Genomic DNA, 17,306 nt, shown 5'->3' with positions numbered 1-17,306 from the left:
TCACATACTCTTCAACCGATTCACCTTGTGCTTGCACCCTCATGCGGAAATTATATCGTTCCAATACCGTGCTGGTCTTGGGATTGAAATGTTTGTCCAGCTTGAGTAGAGCCATATCAAATTCATTGACAGCGTCGTCTCCACCACTGCCATCACCCGTTGGCTGAGGCAGCGTTTCATAAATTCTCTGACCTTCGTATCCCAAGAAATGCAGCAACAAAGCCAACTTCCTCTCACCAGAGTACGACGTTCCTCCAGCTGCCTTCATATAATGCAAAAATCCTTTACGCCATTGAGCCCACCGTATTTTTGCTGGACCTGGCATTGGCATGAATATCGGGGGCCCTGCTATTCCAGGTAAACCTGCCATGCTCCTGGTTCTGGAATCCTCTGTAGACTTGCTTCTTATGGCAGCTTACTTGACTTTTGTCCCCTTTGCGCCTAACACAATTTAAAATACTCATGTATCTTACAAAGTCCTGCTTAATGAGGCTTTGCAATGTCTCTTCTCCCCTTTTTAATGTGTACCCCTATGCTCTGACAAAGTCTCACAGAATTTACCACTGTGCACTCATCCTTGCAATATAGTAAGGAGACCGTCAGCTCTACAATTTCACTGCGCATTCATCACCAAATGGATAATGGCCTTCTTCTTGCTGCGCTTCTATTACCGCGGGTACGGTAATTCTTTTTCACTGCACATTCGTTACCAAATGGATGATGCCTTCTTCTTGCTGCGCTTCTATTACCGTGGGTACGGTAAATCCTTTTTCACTGCACGTTCATTAACAAATGGATGATGGCCTTCTTCTTGCTGCGCTTCTACTTCCGTGGGTACAGTAATCCTCCCTCTTTCTTCGCGTGCTGCTCCCTCCCTCTTCCGGGACACACCGTTGGCCTGCGCCGCAGAGTACGATAAAACAGCAGGCGTCCAGAACAATAAAGCGGCCTTCGCTTATCCTCACAGCGTCGCCCCGAAGCACGTGTGATATGGCTGGCAGTCTCGGGGAAAGTAACGCGGCGAGCGTTAGCAAAAGCCGTGGGATGGGAAGCAGCGCAGCGACACTTACTTGGCTGACAGGACAGTCGGTGCTGCTGATCGGGGTGGCCACTACAACGCCGGGATGGCGGAGCGGCCACAATATCACGGGAACAAAGGGGAGGAAACACTTCGATTGCGGGCCGCCGCTACTACGCCAGGGGAAAGCGGAGCGGCGCTGGCCCTTGGATAGCTCTGCTGGGGGTCTTCAGGTCTGCTATCCAGATCCCATCCTCGTCGCCAATGTTATGAAGGCACTCGTGGAGGCAGGTAAGTCTTTGTGATAAGGATTTATTCAGTAAACAGGTAAAAGACCCCCAGCACATTAGAAACATCCAATGTAGGCAAGGGACAACTCCAACTGACAACTATAGAACGCTGGGGACAGAGCATACAGCTAGTGCCCTGTGACATCATTTAGAACCTGGCAGCAGTGACAACTCCACGCTTCCATGGCTTCTAGTATTGCATGCATGTCTCCCCTTCCATATTAATAACCACATAATGTAATAACTTCACAACAGTAGTGTACGCAAGTATGCATATGAGTGTGAACCGAGCTCATTGGAGGGAATAAGGATAGCTCACATGTTACAGTGGAGGGCGTCAGAGATTTCAGGGGTCATTGAGGCCCTGCCTGATAAGCAGGTCTGACCCCGGTTGGCAGGGTGGTCCTGATGTTGGCTGCGCTTCAGGAGAAGGCCGGTCCCTGATCTTTTCAGTCCAGCGCTTCTTGGTTTGCTGGTCAGGTAGGACCTGGCATTGGGCTTCATTGCCTTGAAGGTGATGCATGCTTGAACTGGGAACCAGTAACCTTCTCTTAAAACCTAGGTGATCTGGTTGCAGGTTTTCATGCTAGTGCGGAACCCATGTGGTCACTTGATGGGCGACTTTCAGTGGGCGTGCAATAGGGTTGCTGGTCATTTAGCGGCTGCCACCTTCTATGCAAGACGGAACAAAGTTGTCGATGGTGGCTCTGAAGTTGTCAGTGGGAGGAAAGGTTTTATCTTACAAAGGAGGCCCAACTGGTGCCGCACCATTTGAGTTTTCTCGGTGATGTGGAGGTTACTATCGATGTTATGTTATGCTGATTTATACCGCGCACCGCTACCACCCAAGGGCAGTCTACAGGTGCTCACGTGGCTCTGGAAGAGAGGAGGGATGGTGTGATAGTGGGGATAGGATGATAGGATAGGAACTGGTGTCTGTGAGCATTGTGTTGCGAGTGGGAGTTGGTTCAGGAGGCTCCATGTGTTTTGAACGTATGGGTAGGACTCAGTGCCTCGGGTGTGTGCTGGTGTCTGTGTTGGTGTATGTGTCGTGTGATGTGCGCACTGGTTAGCTGTATCCATAAGGGTCGCGGATGGCTCTTAGGTGTATGAGTAACTGTTTAGTTGGTTTGTATTGGTGTAGTGTTAATGGATTCATGGACTATGTGCTGGTTAGTTCGCTCTAAGTTTGCTTCCAGAAAATTCAGAGACATGGTAGGGTGTGAACCTTCGAGCGATTCTTGGTCTGTTTATGTGTAGTGTGGCTAGCCCCTACTCAAGTGTAGTGGCGTTGGTTATGCCGGAGGAGCAGGAAGGGGAAATTGATAGTAAGTCGATCAGTTTTGGTGAAGCCTCTGGTGTGAGCTTTGTTTGCCGCCTAATGCTATATGCCAACGTCCTTGGGTTTGGTTAATTGGCCCATCTCGTCTCCTCTCTAGGTCTGGGGCTGACTTCCCAGCGGGTCATGGTGGCTGTTGGGTGGTTGTACCATGTGTGTTCCTGGTTACTCGTCCAGGTTAGTAGTGGGCATTGGGTGTGTACCTGATGTCCGGTCAGTTGCTGAAAGGGTTTGCAGCTGGAGTTATAGAGATAAGGGGGATGGGGGGTCCTCAGCTGCGCGACCCTATAGTGAGTGGACATGTTAAGGTGACCCTGGGAGTGGTTGGGCAAGTTGGGTGGTGCTTGGGTTTTGATAGTTTATCTGTCGGATTTCCTTGGAGCATAACTGCTTGTGGGTGTTATCCCTAAATCCTTCCTTTGGTTGGGTGGCCTTCTCTTTGTTGATCTCTCTAGTTGTTACGCACCGTTGGGGGTGGTGCCGTGTTCTGATCCTCTAAGATATTGCCGTTGTTAACTCTGACCGTGTCCCTTAGTGTATTTCTTTTTGGTCTGCAATGTTGTTGCTGCTAGTGTCCCTTTGCGGTCGTCATTGTCTGTCATCTCAATTTGTAGGTTGTCCGTTGATCTTAGGTCTCTTCTTAGCTGGTAGCGGCTGACAGGCTCGGACTGGCCTGTAGGGCAATAGGGACAACAAAAAAGTTCCCAATTAGGGAACTCACGTCCCCTGCACACTATCCTGGGTCTGGAAAACCAGACCAATAGCTTGCCTAGTAAAAACTGATATTCATTCAACAGTAGTCAGTATTATATAATTTCACATATTATCATATGTGATGTCTTGTCATTGAGCAATTTTCAAGAATAACATTACAGTCAGACATTTGTCACAAGATAATCTTCAATTTAGGCCCATGGCCGAACCAAAAACGCAAAATGCTAGTGTGGGCCAGTTATTTTGGTCAAACTGGGCCACTTATTTGGCCAATGTGGGTCAGTTTGATGAGTTACTTCACCATGCAGCTAGTAGTTTTGACCAGTGTTGCTAAATAATTTGCATCACATTTCATCAGTAAACTCCCCCTTGGGTGCTATTCAAACAGTGTCATTAAAAGAATGAATAGCTATTTGCAATGACGGGACACGTTTTCATTGGTACCCAAGACAATTTTATGGCCCCGTCTGACCCTGGTGGCTGATCTTGGCTTGGAGGAATTCTGCTCCTTGTCTGTGTAAGGCTTTGTGGGCGATGCAGAGTGCTTTGAATTTAATGTGTTTTTTTTGTGGTAGCCAGTGGAGGTTCTTCAGAGCTGGAGTGATGTGGTCTCTTCTGCTTTATCTTAGTAGAATCCTGGCTGCAGTGTTTTGCACCTTTTGGAGTTTCTTGGAGAGTCTTTCCAGCATTCCTAGGTAGAGGCGATTTACGTAGTCGATTCTTGTAAACGGTAGGGATATGATTGTGAGGGTTCTGTGAGGAAAGGAAAGGTATTGGAGTAGTCCTCTGAGTAGTCTTAGGAGGTAGAACTTTTTTTGGGTAATTGCGTTGACTTGCGTTTCCAGGGGTAGTCCGTTGTCCATTAGTATTCAAAGGTTATTTACTACATTGGAAGTCTCGGGTTGTGTTCCCATGCCGGCCAGTACAGTTGTGGGTTGGCTGTGTTGATTTCTGTGGATTTCTGTGGGTGAGAGCATTATTTCTGTTTGTGCAGGGTTCCAATTGAGGTTGGTCCTTGTCATCTAGTTGTAGATGTCTGTGAGGCAGTTGTTAAGGGAGTTATATTGTTCCTGGGTCATGGTCGTCTTCACAATCAGTTGAGTTGAGTGTCGTCTGCATAGTTGTAGGCGGTTAGTCTGTGGGATCGAATGATTTTAATCGGGGAGCACATGTAATGTTAAAAAGCAGGGGGGAGAGGCTAGATTCCTGTGGTACTCTGCAGGTGATGTCTTTGGTGTTTGAGATGAACTGTGATAAGTAGGTTCTTTTGGTTTGGTTTATGAGGAATGAGGTAAGCCACCTTAGGGCGGATTCATGTATGCCATATTCAATCAGTCTTCTTATAAGTGCTGCATTGCTGATTGTGTAGAACGCCGTAGATATGTCCAATAGTATGAGGGCCGATTGGACGGTGTTGTCTGCATTTATTTTCAGGTCACCCCATATCGATAGGAGTGCTGATTCTGTTCCTCCCATCGGTCTGAAGCCAACTTGTGACCGGTCGAGTATTCCCTTTTTTTTCGACGTATTTACGTAGGATCTTGTACACGTGGTTCTCCAGGATCTTTGCTGGGTAGGGTATGTTGGTGAAACCAAAAGACTTTGCACAAGAAGAGAGAACAGGTGAGAATCCTTCCAGTTGCATTTCAGACTTGTGTTTAGTGTGCATGGTTACTGCGGTGTATGAATCCTGTTCATGTTCTGGTTAGGTGACCAAAGGAGAGCCAGTGTTTGCAACCGTGGCTCGCCAATCGTTGATCGATCCACCCAACTCGAATTCTTTTCCCCCTTCCCCCTATCCATCCCAGCTCCTCTGCTATCTCAGCACCCTCGCTTGTAGCCCTGCCCCCCAGATGTGTGTGCTTTATAAATTCCATACATTCATAGATATAGATACATACAAGGATCTCGTTGATGGAGGAACTCTTTGGGCATAGTTGGGTGGCATCTGAATTGTAATGTTGAGGTTTGCAAATCTCTCGTGCGTTCGTAGCGTGACAGTTCTATTGATGATTTTGCCAAAGATGGGAAGGTGTTCGATGGATTGGAAGTTTGCTAGGTTGTCTGGGTCGAGCAACGATTTCTTAAGTAGTGGGATGAGCTGGCCTCTCCTCACTGCATCTGGGAAGATGCTTTGTGTGGGTGAGGTGTGGATGATGAGGCAGAGCAGAACGAGCGTGTGTGGGTACGATGTCCTCATTGCAAGAGATGGCTCAGAGAATCTGAGGATTGTGGAGAGTACTTTCTGAAAGTTAGACTTGAAATCAGAAGAATTCAGTAATGTTCCAAGACCACTGAGAGGAATGTTAGTGGCATGGCTGCTTTTGGTTGCCTGGTCTTGTTGATTGTGTGAGCGACATGTGTTCCTGTGGATTCCAGAGTCGAGCAGCATTGTAGAGGCTCTTCCTGATGTTCACCTCAATGGAAATAGGGAATCGTCCAAGGACCCCTCAACTTTCATACAGGCCCGAGTGGGATTACAGGAATATCACACCGACCAGGCTGTACATGGCAAAAATAAAAGGTGATGGCTGGAAGGTTTTGAATTAATCAGAACCACAGGCACAGCTCTGAGCAACGCAGGGTGTAGAGAGCCTACAAAAAGTGGCAGATCCACATTGGTGCAAAAGAGGCTGGGATTCCTTACTCTTTAATGAGGATGGGCCGGAATTGTCAACTGACCCGAAACGTGGTGATTTTACATGAGGAAAATATAAAGCTTGAGGTCGCAAACATGTGATAAAAAAACTGCGAGCAGGGCAAGCCGACAAAAAAGGTCCTCACTTATTTAATTGTTTTTAATATACCGTACCTAATAGCATACCTGGGTTCAGTTTCTAAGCATGGACCTGGGATTTGAACCTCTGTTGCTCTGCGTGGTCTTGCTTCCAAGACCAAGGCGTTGCCCCTGTGTTTTACTCCGTTCTTCCTCCACTTACTAAAGTGATGAACCTTTTCAATGCAAAGCGAGCCTCCCATTTCCATACACTGGCAGCTTGGATGAAAAAAGAATTCCCATTTCTGATTGTGAAAATAAATCATGCACTGACATACAGACCTACTTAGGTTCTGATAGGACGGAGCTGTGGATCCTCACCCTCACAGATCCCCCAACAAGACCACCAACTACAGACCTACTTAGGTTCTGGTAGGACTGAGCTCAGGATCCTCACCCTCCCAGATCCCCCAACAAGACCACCAACTACAGACCTACCAAGGTTCTGGTAGGATTGAGCTCAGGATCCTCACCCTCACAGATCCTCCAACAAGACCACCACCTATAGACCTACATAGGTTCTTGTAGGACTGAGCTTAAGATCCTCACTCTAGTTACTTTAAGTAACTTTGGGTCTCACCCTAAGTTACTAGGGGAATCCAGACGTGGACCCCTTGCTCACAATTCTTAGAGAGGCGCAGATCCACCCTACAGATGAGGTCCAACCAGACCGAAACAAGTGTCTGGGGTTTCTGTTGGTACTCTTCTTCAGAGGAGAATTGCCTAGCATTTCGGTGCTGGACTGCCCCAGGACAGGACAAAGACTGATATGTTTGGGATATTTCTTCTCTGTGAAAGATAGTGAGCTAAAGACTCTGGGTAAGTCTCTCGTAACCAGGAATAATGTCTGGCAGAGGGACTCCCAGGACCCCCCTTGTTAATTTGCATATTTAAGTAACTTTGGGTCTCACCCTAAATTACTAGGGGAATCCAGACGTGGACCCCTTGCTCACGATTCTTAGAGGGGCACAGATCTGCCCTACTGATGAGGTCCAACCAGACCGAAACATGTGTCTGGGGTTTCTGTTGGTACTCTTGTTCAGAGGAGAATTGCCTAGCATTTCGGTCCTGGACTGCCCCAGGGCAGGACAAAAACTGATATGTTTGGGATATTTCTTCTCTGTGAAAGATAGCGAGCTAAAGACTCTGGGTAAGTCTCTAGTAACCAGGACTAATTGATTGATTGATTGATTGATTGATTGATTTCTTAATATAGCGCTTTATACCAAGGCGCTGATGTCTGGCAGAGGGACTCCCAGGACCCCCCTTGTTAATTTGCATATTTAAGTAACTTTGGGTCTCACCCTAAGTTACTAGGGGAATCCAGATGTGGACCCCTTGCTCACGATTCTTAGAGAGGCGCAGATCCACCCTACTGATGAGGTCCAACCAGACCGAAACAAGTGTCTGGGGTTTCTGTTGGTACTCTTGTTCAGAGGAGAATTGCCTAGCATTTCGGTGCTGGACTGCCCCAGGGCAGGACAAAGACTGATATGTTTGGGATATTTCTTCTCTGTGAAAGATAGTGAGCTAAAGACTCTGGGTAAGTCTCTCGTAACCAGGACTAATCTCTGGCAGAGGGACTCCCAGGACCCCCCCTTGTTAATTTGCATATTTAAGTAACTTTGGGTCTCACCCTAAATTACTAGGGGAATCCAGACGCGGACCCCTTGCTCACGATTCTTAGAGAGGCGCAGATCCACCCTACTGATGAGGTCCAACCAGACCGAAACATGTGTCTGGGGTTTCTGTTGGTACTCTTGTTCAGAGGAGAATTGCCTAGCATGTCGGTGCTGAACTGCCCCAGGGCAGACAAAGACTGATATGTTTGGGATATTTCTTCTCTGTGAAAGATATTGAGCAAAAGACTCTTGGTAAGTCTCTTGTAACCAGGACTAATGTCTGGCAGATGGACTCCCAGGACCCCCTTTGTTAATTTGCATATTTAAGTAACTTTGGGTCTCACCCTAAATTACTAGGGGAATCCAGACGTGGACCCCTTGCTCACGATTCTTAGAGAGGCACAGATCTGCCCTACTGATGAGGTCCAACCAGACCGAAACATGTGTCTGGGGTTTCTGTTGGTACTCTTGTTCAGAGGAGAATTGCCTAGCATTTCAGTGCTGGACTGCCCCAGGGCAGGACAAAGACTGATATGTTTGGGATATTTCTTCTCTGTGAAAGATAGCGAGCTAAAGACTCTGGGTAAGTCTCTCGTAACCAGGACTAATTGATTGATTGATGTATTTATTTATTAATATAGCGCTTTATACCAAGGCGCTGATGTCTGGCAGAGGGACTCCCAGGACCCCCCCTTGTTAATTTGCATATTTAAGTAACTTTGGGTCTCACCCTAAGTTACTAGGAGAATCCAGATGTGGACCCCTTGCTCACAATTCTTAGAGAGGCGCAGATCCACCCTACTGATGAGGTCCAACCAGACCGAAACATGTGTCTGGGGTTTCTGTTGGTACTCTTGTTCAGAGGAGAATTGCCTAGCATTTCGATGCTGGACTGCCCCAGGGCAGACAAAGATTGATATGTTTGGGATATTTCTTCTCTGTGAAAGATAGTGAGCTAAAGACTCTTGGTAAGTCTCTGGTAACCAGGACTAATGTCTGGCAGATGGACTCCCAGAACCCCCTTTGTTAATTTGCATATTTTAGTAACGTTGGGTCTCACCCTAAGTTACTAGGGGAATCCAGACGTGGACCCCTTGCTCACGATTCTTAGAGAGGTGCAGATCCACCCAACTGATGAGGTTCAACCAGATCGAAACACGTGTCTGGGGTTTCTGTTGGTACTCTTGTTCAGAGGAGAATTGCCTAGCATTTCAGTGCTGGACTGCCCCAGGACAGGACAAAGACTGATATGTTTGGGATATTTCTTCTCTGTGAAAGATAGCGAGCTAAAGACTCTGGGTAAGTCTCTCGTAACCAGGACTAATTGATTGATTGATTTATTTATTTATTAATATAGCGCTTTATACCAAGGCGCTGATGTCTGGCAGAGGGACTCCCAGGACCCCCCTTGTTAATTAGGATCCTCACTCTCACAGATCCTCCAACAAGACCACCAACTACAGACCTACTTAGGTTCTGATAGGACTACGCTCAGGATCCTCACCCTCACAGATCCTCCAACAAGACCACCAACTACAGATCTACTTAGGTTCTGATAGGACTGAGCTCAGGATCCTCACTCTCACAGATCCTCCAACAAGACCACCAACTACTAAGCTCAGTATCCTCACCCTCACAGATCCTCCAACAAGACCGCCAACTACATACATACTTAGGTTCTGGTAGGACTGAGCTCAGGATCCTCACCCTCACAGATCCTCCAACAAGACCACCAACTACAGACCTACTTAGGTTCTGATAGGACTGATCTCAGGATCCTCACTCTCACAGATCCTCCAACAAGACCACCAACTACTGAGCTCAGGATCCTCACCCTCACTGATCCTCCAACAAGACCACCAACTACAGACCTACTTTGGTTCTGATAGGACTGAGCTAAGGATCCTCACCCTCACAAATCCTCCAACAAGACCACCAGCTATAGACCTACTTAGGTTCTGATAGGACTGAGAAGACATTTACTGCTCCCATAGGCCAAACTGAAGATGGACACGGTGAAAAACTGCATGAAATATTAAAGTCAGGGGGGAAGGGGAAGGAGATCTTTAAAGTGGGGATTAACTTTTCACAAAATCTTCTAAAACGGTTAAGATGTCTTTTTTGACAGCGTGTCTGATCAAACAAAAATAAGAAACATGTCCACAACCTGAAAGTGGGCTCTTATCATTCATTTTGTCGTTTGTTATAGCCCCTTTCACCATAGTGATGGTCCCAAGGCACTTTGGTTGAATGCCAATAATCACTCTTGTTGATTGCAGAGGTTATATATCACGGTGTCAAACTGTTAGCGAACAGAACGAACTGGATTAACCTGCTCCAAGGAACACCCCAGAACAGTGGTCTTCACCTGGAGGGCTGGCCCCCTAAGGTAGCCTCGATGGATGTCCAGATGCTTTAAAAAGAGATTAAGATGACTTTCTAATATAAAAAAGGATTAAGGTGAGTACATTTAATAGAACATTTAAGCAGTAGACAATTTGTTTTTAAGAGCCTGCCCAAACCCTGGGTGGGATACTGGGGGGGAGGGTAGGAAAAATATTTGTACTCATAGGGGGGCTCGGTATGAATATGTTTTAATACCACTGCCCTAGAAATAGGTAAAGTAGTAAAAAGCTTTGGGGTGGAGAAGGAAGAGAGGCGAGAAAAGAGCGTTAACAGGAAACTCATAAACCTCAAGGCAAGAAGGGAAGAATAAAATGGGAAAAAGAATTCAATTCAATTCAAATAAAGTGATTTCTTTTATATAAAGGCACATAAACAGTGCAAATGGACAGTTCTAGAACTATAAATAAAACATACTGAAATAGAATTTAATAACTCCATTGCACGTAAAACTCTAAAATGTGAGACCCCCTTCTCTGGGGGAGGGTAAAACTCCATATATTTGGGCACCATCTCAAAGGATGGCGAATCCCCCCCCCCCCACCCCAGGCAGGTGTCTTCTTCATGCCAACAGTCTATGGAGCCTGGGTCAGGCTGTGGTTAGGGCGCAGAACCTGTATTATTTACATACACCTTTAGAAAGGGGACGCCTGGCGGGCCACTGCACGTGTGGAAAGCAAATGCTGGAAGAATAACTAGACTATGAACGATGTGGAGCAGAGACAACACACAGGCCAATATCAATCATGAGAACCGGAACTATGAGGGTGTTTGCGGGGGTGGGGGGTAAGAACAGACTAGGGGTCGAGGTTTATATTAGAGTAAGTGTGAGGAGAGTGGGGGAGATCTGTTAAGAGCAAGGGGGAATCTCTTGGCATGAAAGAGCAGATGTTGGTCCAAGCAAGCACGGTGCCATCAGGGAGACCGTGGGCATAGCGAGGGCAAGGGTTGGCTGCAGGAGTGGATTGCGTGGGGTTTGGTAGGGGAGATCCTGTTGACAGCCAGTGTCAGGGGGGGGCTGTCACATGAGTGAGGGGCCAGGGGTGGGAAAGCTTTGCTGATCATGTTCTGCCATATACCAGGGAGCATCAAGCTTTGGCTCTGCACATAGTTTGGACTACAACTCCCAGCAGCCCCAGCCAGCAAAGTCAATAGGCTGGCAGCAAAACCATCTGGCGAGCCTCAAGTTGCAGACCCCTGGCACAGAGTGTATGGCAACTGGAGATCAGGAGAGAGGTGCCAAGCTAGATCCATCACAGCAGGGCACCCAACGGGGCGCTGGCAGTAAAGTCAGCAATGCCGTCTACTGTAAAGTCATATGCATCAAGAGAGGTAGGAAGGTGGCTAGCGGTAACCCAAGTGGGGGTGATGATAAGGTGTAGGGTGCAGATATCAGGAAAGCCATCGACACAAGTGACTAGGGTGTACTTGCCCTAGACATGGCACGGTGGTGTATTCCAGCAGGGGGCCAGGATCAGGGGTGAGTGAAGCAGAAGGCAGGTAAAGCATAAACTCGGCTGTGGATATAGATCTATATACATGTATGAAAACAAGCAGGGGTTAAACTGCAAGCCTCATGGAATGGAGTGGCCAGAGGCCAGACAGAGAAGAGCCTTAAAGAAAGCAAATCCTTGCAGACTCCTGACAGGAAGTAGGGATGCAACAAAAAGAGGACTTTCAGAAAAAAGAAATGCTTCAAGAATGAGATCGCCAAGTTATATGCCGCAAAGCAAAGTTACCACTTTTGGAGGTTTCTTGTGTAAATGTATCTATCTCCAAAAGAGCGAAAGGAACTTATAGTTTGGAAGACTTCAAGGAAAGAGGTGCTCACTTGAGGCACGGTGGAGAAATTAGTGGAGAAATGAGGATGCGGCATGGAAGGCGGAGACTTCAAGGAAAGAGGTGCTCACTTGAGGCACAGTGGAGAATTGAGGATGCGGCCTGGAAGGCGAAGACTTCAAGGAAAGAGGTGCTCACTTGAGGCACGGTGGAGAAATTAGTGGAGAAATGAGGATGCGGCATGGAAGGCGAAGACTTCAAGGAAAGAGGTGCTCACTTGAGGCACGGTGGAGAAATTAGTGGAGAAATGAGGATGCGGCATGGAAGGCGAAGACTTCAAGGAAAGAGGTGCTCACTTGAAGCACCGTGGAGAAATGAGGACGCGGCATGGAAGGCGGAGACTTCAAGGAAAGAGGTGCTCACTTGAAGCACAGTGGAGAAATGAGGACACTGCATGGAAGGCGGAGACTTCAAGGAGAGAGATGCTCACTTGAGGCACGGTGGAGAAATGAGGACACTGCATGGAAGGCGGAGACTTCAAGGAAAGAGGTGCTCACTTGAGGCATGGTGGAGAAATGATGATGCGGCATGGAAGGCGGAGACTTCGACCAACAATACTGCTCTCAGTTACTGCCAAATCGCTCTAAGCAACTGTTCACGTGATGAAGGCATATGTTAATATTAGGGGCGGGGGGTGGAATGGTGGGGTTGAGAGATAAAATAACCCTTGCTAGTAATCACAGCCCTAAAAAGCTAGAAACATTGGGGGACATCTCACACAGTTTCCGGGTGTGACATGGATTGGGGGGATTTTAGTCACAAATTGGATAAAAAAAATGTTTTTGTTATAACTATGTCTGTGCACCAAGCTATTCATTAAAGCATGCATTCGCCCTCTGCTGATCAGGCAGTGATAATAGCAGTTTCTTTCTGTGGCTCTACACGTACCAGTGGTCCAAATATATCCATACAGGTTTGTGGGTGAATATATCCATGCAGATGTGTGGCTGACTATATCCATGCAGATGTGGGGGTGAATATATCCAAGCAGATGTGTGGCTGACTATATCCATGCAGGTGTGTGGGTGAATATGTCCATGCAGATGTGTAGCTGAATATATCCATGCAGGTGTGTGGGTGAATATATCCATGCAGATTGGGGGGGTGAATATATCCAAGCAGATGCGTGGCTGAATATATCCATGCAGATGTGTGGCTGAATATATCCATGCAGATGTGGGGGGTGAATATATCCAAGCAGATGTGTGGCTGAATATATCCATGCAGATGTGTGGCTGAATATATCCATGCAGATGTGTGGCTGAATATATCCATGCAGATGTGTGGGTGAACATATCCAAGCAGATGTGTGGCTGACTATATCCATGCAGGTGTGTGGGTGAATATGTGCATGCAGATGTGGGGGTGAATATATCCAAGCAGATGTGTGGCTGACTATATCCATGCAGGTGTGTGGGTGAATATGTCCATGCAGATGTGTAGCTGAATATATCCATGCAGATGTGTGGCTGAATATATCCATGCAGGTGTGTGGGTGAATATGTCCATGCAGATGTGGGGGTGAATATATCCAAGCAGATGTGTGGCTGACTATATCCATGCAGGTGTGTGGGTGAATATGTCCATGCAGATGTGTAGCTGAATATATCCATGCAGGTGTGTGGGTGAATATATCCATGCAGATGTGGGGGTGAATATATCCAAGCAGATGCGTGGCTGAATATATCCATGCAGATGTGTGGCTGAATATATCCATGCAGATGTGGGGGGTGAATATATCCAAGCAGATGTGTGGCTGAATATATCCAAGCATATGTGTGGCTGAATATATCCATGCAGATGTGGGGGTGAACATATCCAAGCAGATGTGTGGCTGACTATATCCATGCAGGTGTGTGGGTGAATATAACCATGCAGATGTGTAGCTGAATATAACCATGCAGATGTGTGGCTGAATATATCCATGCAGATGTGGGGGTGAATATATCCAAGCAGATGTGGGGGTGAATATATCCAAGCAGATGCGTGGCTGAATATATTCATGCAGATGTGTGGGTGAATATATCCAAGCAGATGTGTGGATGAATATATCCATGCAGATGTGTGGCTGAAAGAAACTAGGGAGACATACCCTTATGTATCCGCTTCCTACTTTTTGTTGGGAGTACTTTTACTCCAGAGTTGCATTTTCTGGGAGTATTTACCATTTTTAGGGAGTAAATGTGTATTAAACACCCCTTATTTGTAGGGTTGGTCATTGTACAGTAAGGAACTCGCATCATTGCCAGGGTACTCACACAAATCGCCAGCTTTTCCCATCAGACAACAGCAACTCTGACAATTTACTAGGCATTCCAATATGTTGGCCTTACACTTGCACCATATGATAATAATGTGGTGATGGTTATAGAGCTTCGTGTAGCTAGAGAGCTTCTAAGCTCTGTAATAACCAGTGCTATTATTGCCCACGGATGGTACTCGATTCCTCACCTTCAGAAGGATGAAGGGCGTGGTCGGTCCAACGCATCGCCTGCTCCTGAAAATGGGCACGTTGCACATGAGCAATCCATCCAGTGTGCGACTACTTGCCAGAAATTGTCATTATGCGGCCAGGGGATTGCCATGAGATGCCATCAGATGCATAAGTACTGGGGTCGTTTTGCCCATACCCATGCTCAGGTACCTATTGTCCTATAAGGCAGATGTTGCCACTGAATGCTCATGCACTCAGACCATTTGGCACGTGCTGTTATCATTTGGGCCTACGTACTCGCGACTGCTTTACCTCATAGCCTACCTACTTCTATTTTCTTCCCGATAGCGCTTTCAAGCAGCTTCCAAGCACTCTTTTCTACCAAACCGTATTCAATACAGCTGGGCACTGCTCCTTTTTTCCTGCCACCTAGCCCCCCTTTCCCTTTCTTTCCCACCCCTTTTCCATCCTTTTGGAGCATTTGGAACGGCTTCTGAGCGCTGTGTTCACCAACTGAAGAGAGCTATGGCTCTTGTTACACTTTGAAGTGAGAGTAAAATTGTTGGAAATAGACACCTCCAGTTTGGTGCGCTATATAAATGCCGAAATAAATAAATAAATAAATAATATTATGCAGCCCCAACAGTGCCCGTAATTTAGATGATAATTAACAAAACCACCAGATAATGAAAATGAATTCATGTTTGTAATGGTGTTGCATACGTTGTCTACTAATTACCTTTAAGAAGCAGCCGATAGTAACAATGTTGGACAGGGAATGCAATGATGGGGAGGGGGTAGCGAGGCGGGCCGGGGAGTATTCTGGTGTTTCGCCCTGGGCACAATATTGTCTAGAAACTGCCATGACTTTATGCATTGCCGGACACACTTGCCAAGCCTGAGGGCGGGACGCGGGGAACCAAAGCTGCGCTTCTGTGTGATTGCTTTTCGGGGAGAAGTCAGAGGGGCGATGTGTCGCTCAGGGAACTTCTGCAATCTCTAGAGTGAAAGGTCACCCGCAGCAGGCCCCAAGTCCAATCATAAGCAGTTACCGCGGGTAACTGTTGGGGAGCATTTAATGGAATCAATCTCGCTCACTATATAACTTTTATGTTGCGCTACGCCACCAAGAACAACAGTGCACGGCTCTGCAGAAAACAATCCCCTACAAATAATGACAAAGGACAGTGTTTGGTCTCAATGTATACAAATTGCAATATATATGCCACAGCGCCACCTAGTAACCATTGCTGGAAGTTCACCTCCAGTTCAGAGCACATCAGCCAGGCATTGTGGGTATGAATATTAGCTCAAATAGAAGCCTTTTGCTCCAGGAATGTGTCTTTGTCTTACAGGGCAGTGCTACCTTATACATAGCTTTATCAACCCAAGACATACATTTCTCAAGGCTGAAGACAGCTACATACCAGTTTCATCCTAGGGATTGTCATTGCAGTATAGTCCTGACAGCCTTGTGGTTGGAGCATTGGGGCATGTGTGGCAATCAACTCCAAAGTTATGGTGGGTTTAAAAAGGCTTGGAAAAAACCCACTCATGAAATGTGAAAGAAGAAAATGCTATTTGAGCCAAACCACACATGGTACAGCGCCACCTACTTACCAACACTGGAAGGACAACTCCAGCTCAGAGCCATATCAGCAAGGCATTGTGGGTATGCAGTTTAGCCCAAATGCATGCCTTTGCATCCAAGAAGTTAACTTTGCATTATAGAATATTTTCCATATCAATGCCACCTAGTCTTTCTTCTGTTTCTATGTTGCGAGTTCATTATTTCTTTAACAAGAAGTGGGCATAGAGTGGTTAGTGTCACAATATGCGACCTGAGTTGCCGAGTTCTCTCTGCAACCTAAAGCAGTGGAGGGAGTGAAGAAAGAAAGCTGCCTGGGCTCAGACCAACACCCAATTACCTGATGTTTAGTTGGCGGGGAACCCAAAATAAGTGGTCATGGAATACAACTAAAAAAAGGACAAAACAGATCTTAAACAAAAACTGGGGAGGAATTTGGAAGAGGAGCTAACCCGGGCAGCATATCGGGCACCTAGAGGAAGCAAGTGCATGCAGTCCGTGTAACCAATGCACAGAAGGGAAGAGTTAATGCTCAAATGATCAAAATCCAAGTGGATCCTGTAGGATTAAGCAACCAGCGTGCTTGAGCCACATCGGCAAGTATCCGAAACCAAATCAAAGTCCAAAGAGTCCAAGGAAGTCCAAGTTCGAGTATCCCAGCAATCCGAAACAATGTCACCAAAGCCAAATCACAATTCAGATCAAGGAAGCCAAAGCCAAAAATCAAAGGGTTGCAGGGAGCAGGAAACAATCAAGAGGTAAGCGCCACAGCAGCAAAAAACACAGCTGCGAGGTGCAGGCGGTCTCTTATCTCAATCCCCGTCCGCTTCCGGGTAGCACTGAGTCCCGTGATGGAGCGTATGTGATGACACAAGCGAAGACGCGACATGCGCTGGTGACCCTGGGAAGCACAGTTTCTTGCATGCTTGTTGTTGTGCTAGTCACCAGGGCAACCTCCAGTCACCGTGCGCCACTCGCCGCATGGCAGTACCCTAGTCCCTTTTCGCCCATGGTGGTTCCTCGGATTCACCTTTTTACACGGCCAATGCTTGCCTCCGCCACTCCTGACAGCCGGCCTGGCATGACGACATCATGTTGCTGGGAGTTGGAGCAGATGCCTAAACAATTCTGGTCTCCACACTTCAAGGGCTTCCCGAGCACATCTCGTGGCCACCGCATAACCATGTTTCCTCTCATTCTAGCACTTCCTTCCAAGGCGCTATCAACTGCCATCACTAGAAAATGCTCATTGGGACAAGTGTTCTTATTTTCCCTCTTTCTAG

At 46.9% G+C, this 17,306-nt stretch overlaps 1 long non-coding RNA gene across 2 annotated transcripts in view; it reads right to left on the bottom strand.

Annotated features, from left to right (window-relative positions):
- LOC138473304 (uncharacterized) overlaps positions 1 to 16,848 on the bottom strand; it is a 44,043-nt gene extending 27,195 nt beyond the window's left edge. For both annotated transcript variants that reach the window (XR_011268752.1, XR_011268753.1), the window contains exon 1: positions 16,056 to 16,848. This is a non-coding gene — a long non-coding RNA (uncharacterized lncRNA). The remainder of the gene's footprint in view (positions 1 to 16,055) is intronic.
- Between the last annotated feature and the right edge of the window lie 458 nt (positions 16,849 to 17,306).

This window comes from Ambystoma mexicanum, chromosome 8, assembly GCF_040938575.1.
Source record: "Ambystoma mexicanum isolate Mex_15411 chromosome 8, UKY_AmexF1_1, whole genome shotgun sequence".
NCBI lineage: Eukaryota > Metazoa > Chordata > Amphibia > Caudata > Ambystomatidae > Ambystoma > Ambystoma mexicanum.
This window is presented reverse-complemented; position numbering and strand designations above follow the sequence as displayed.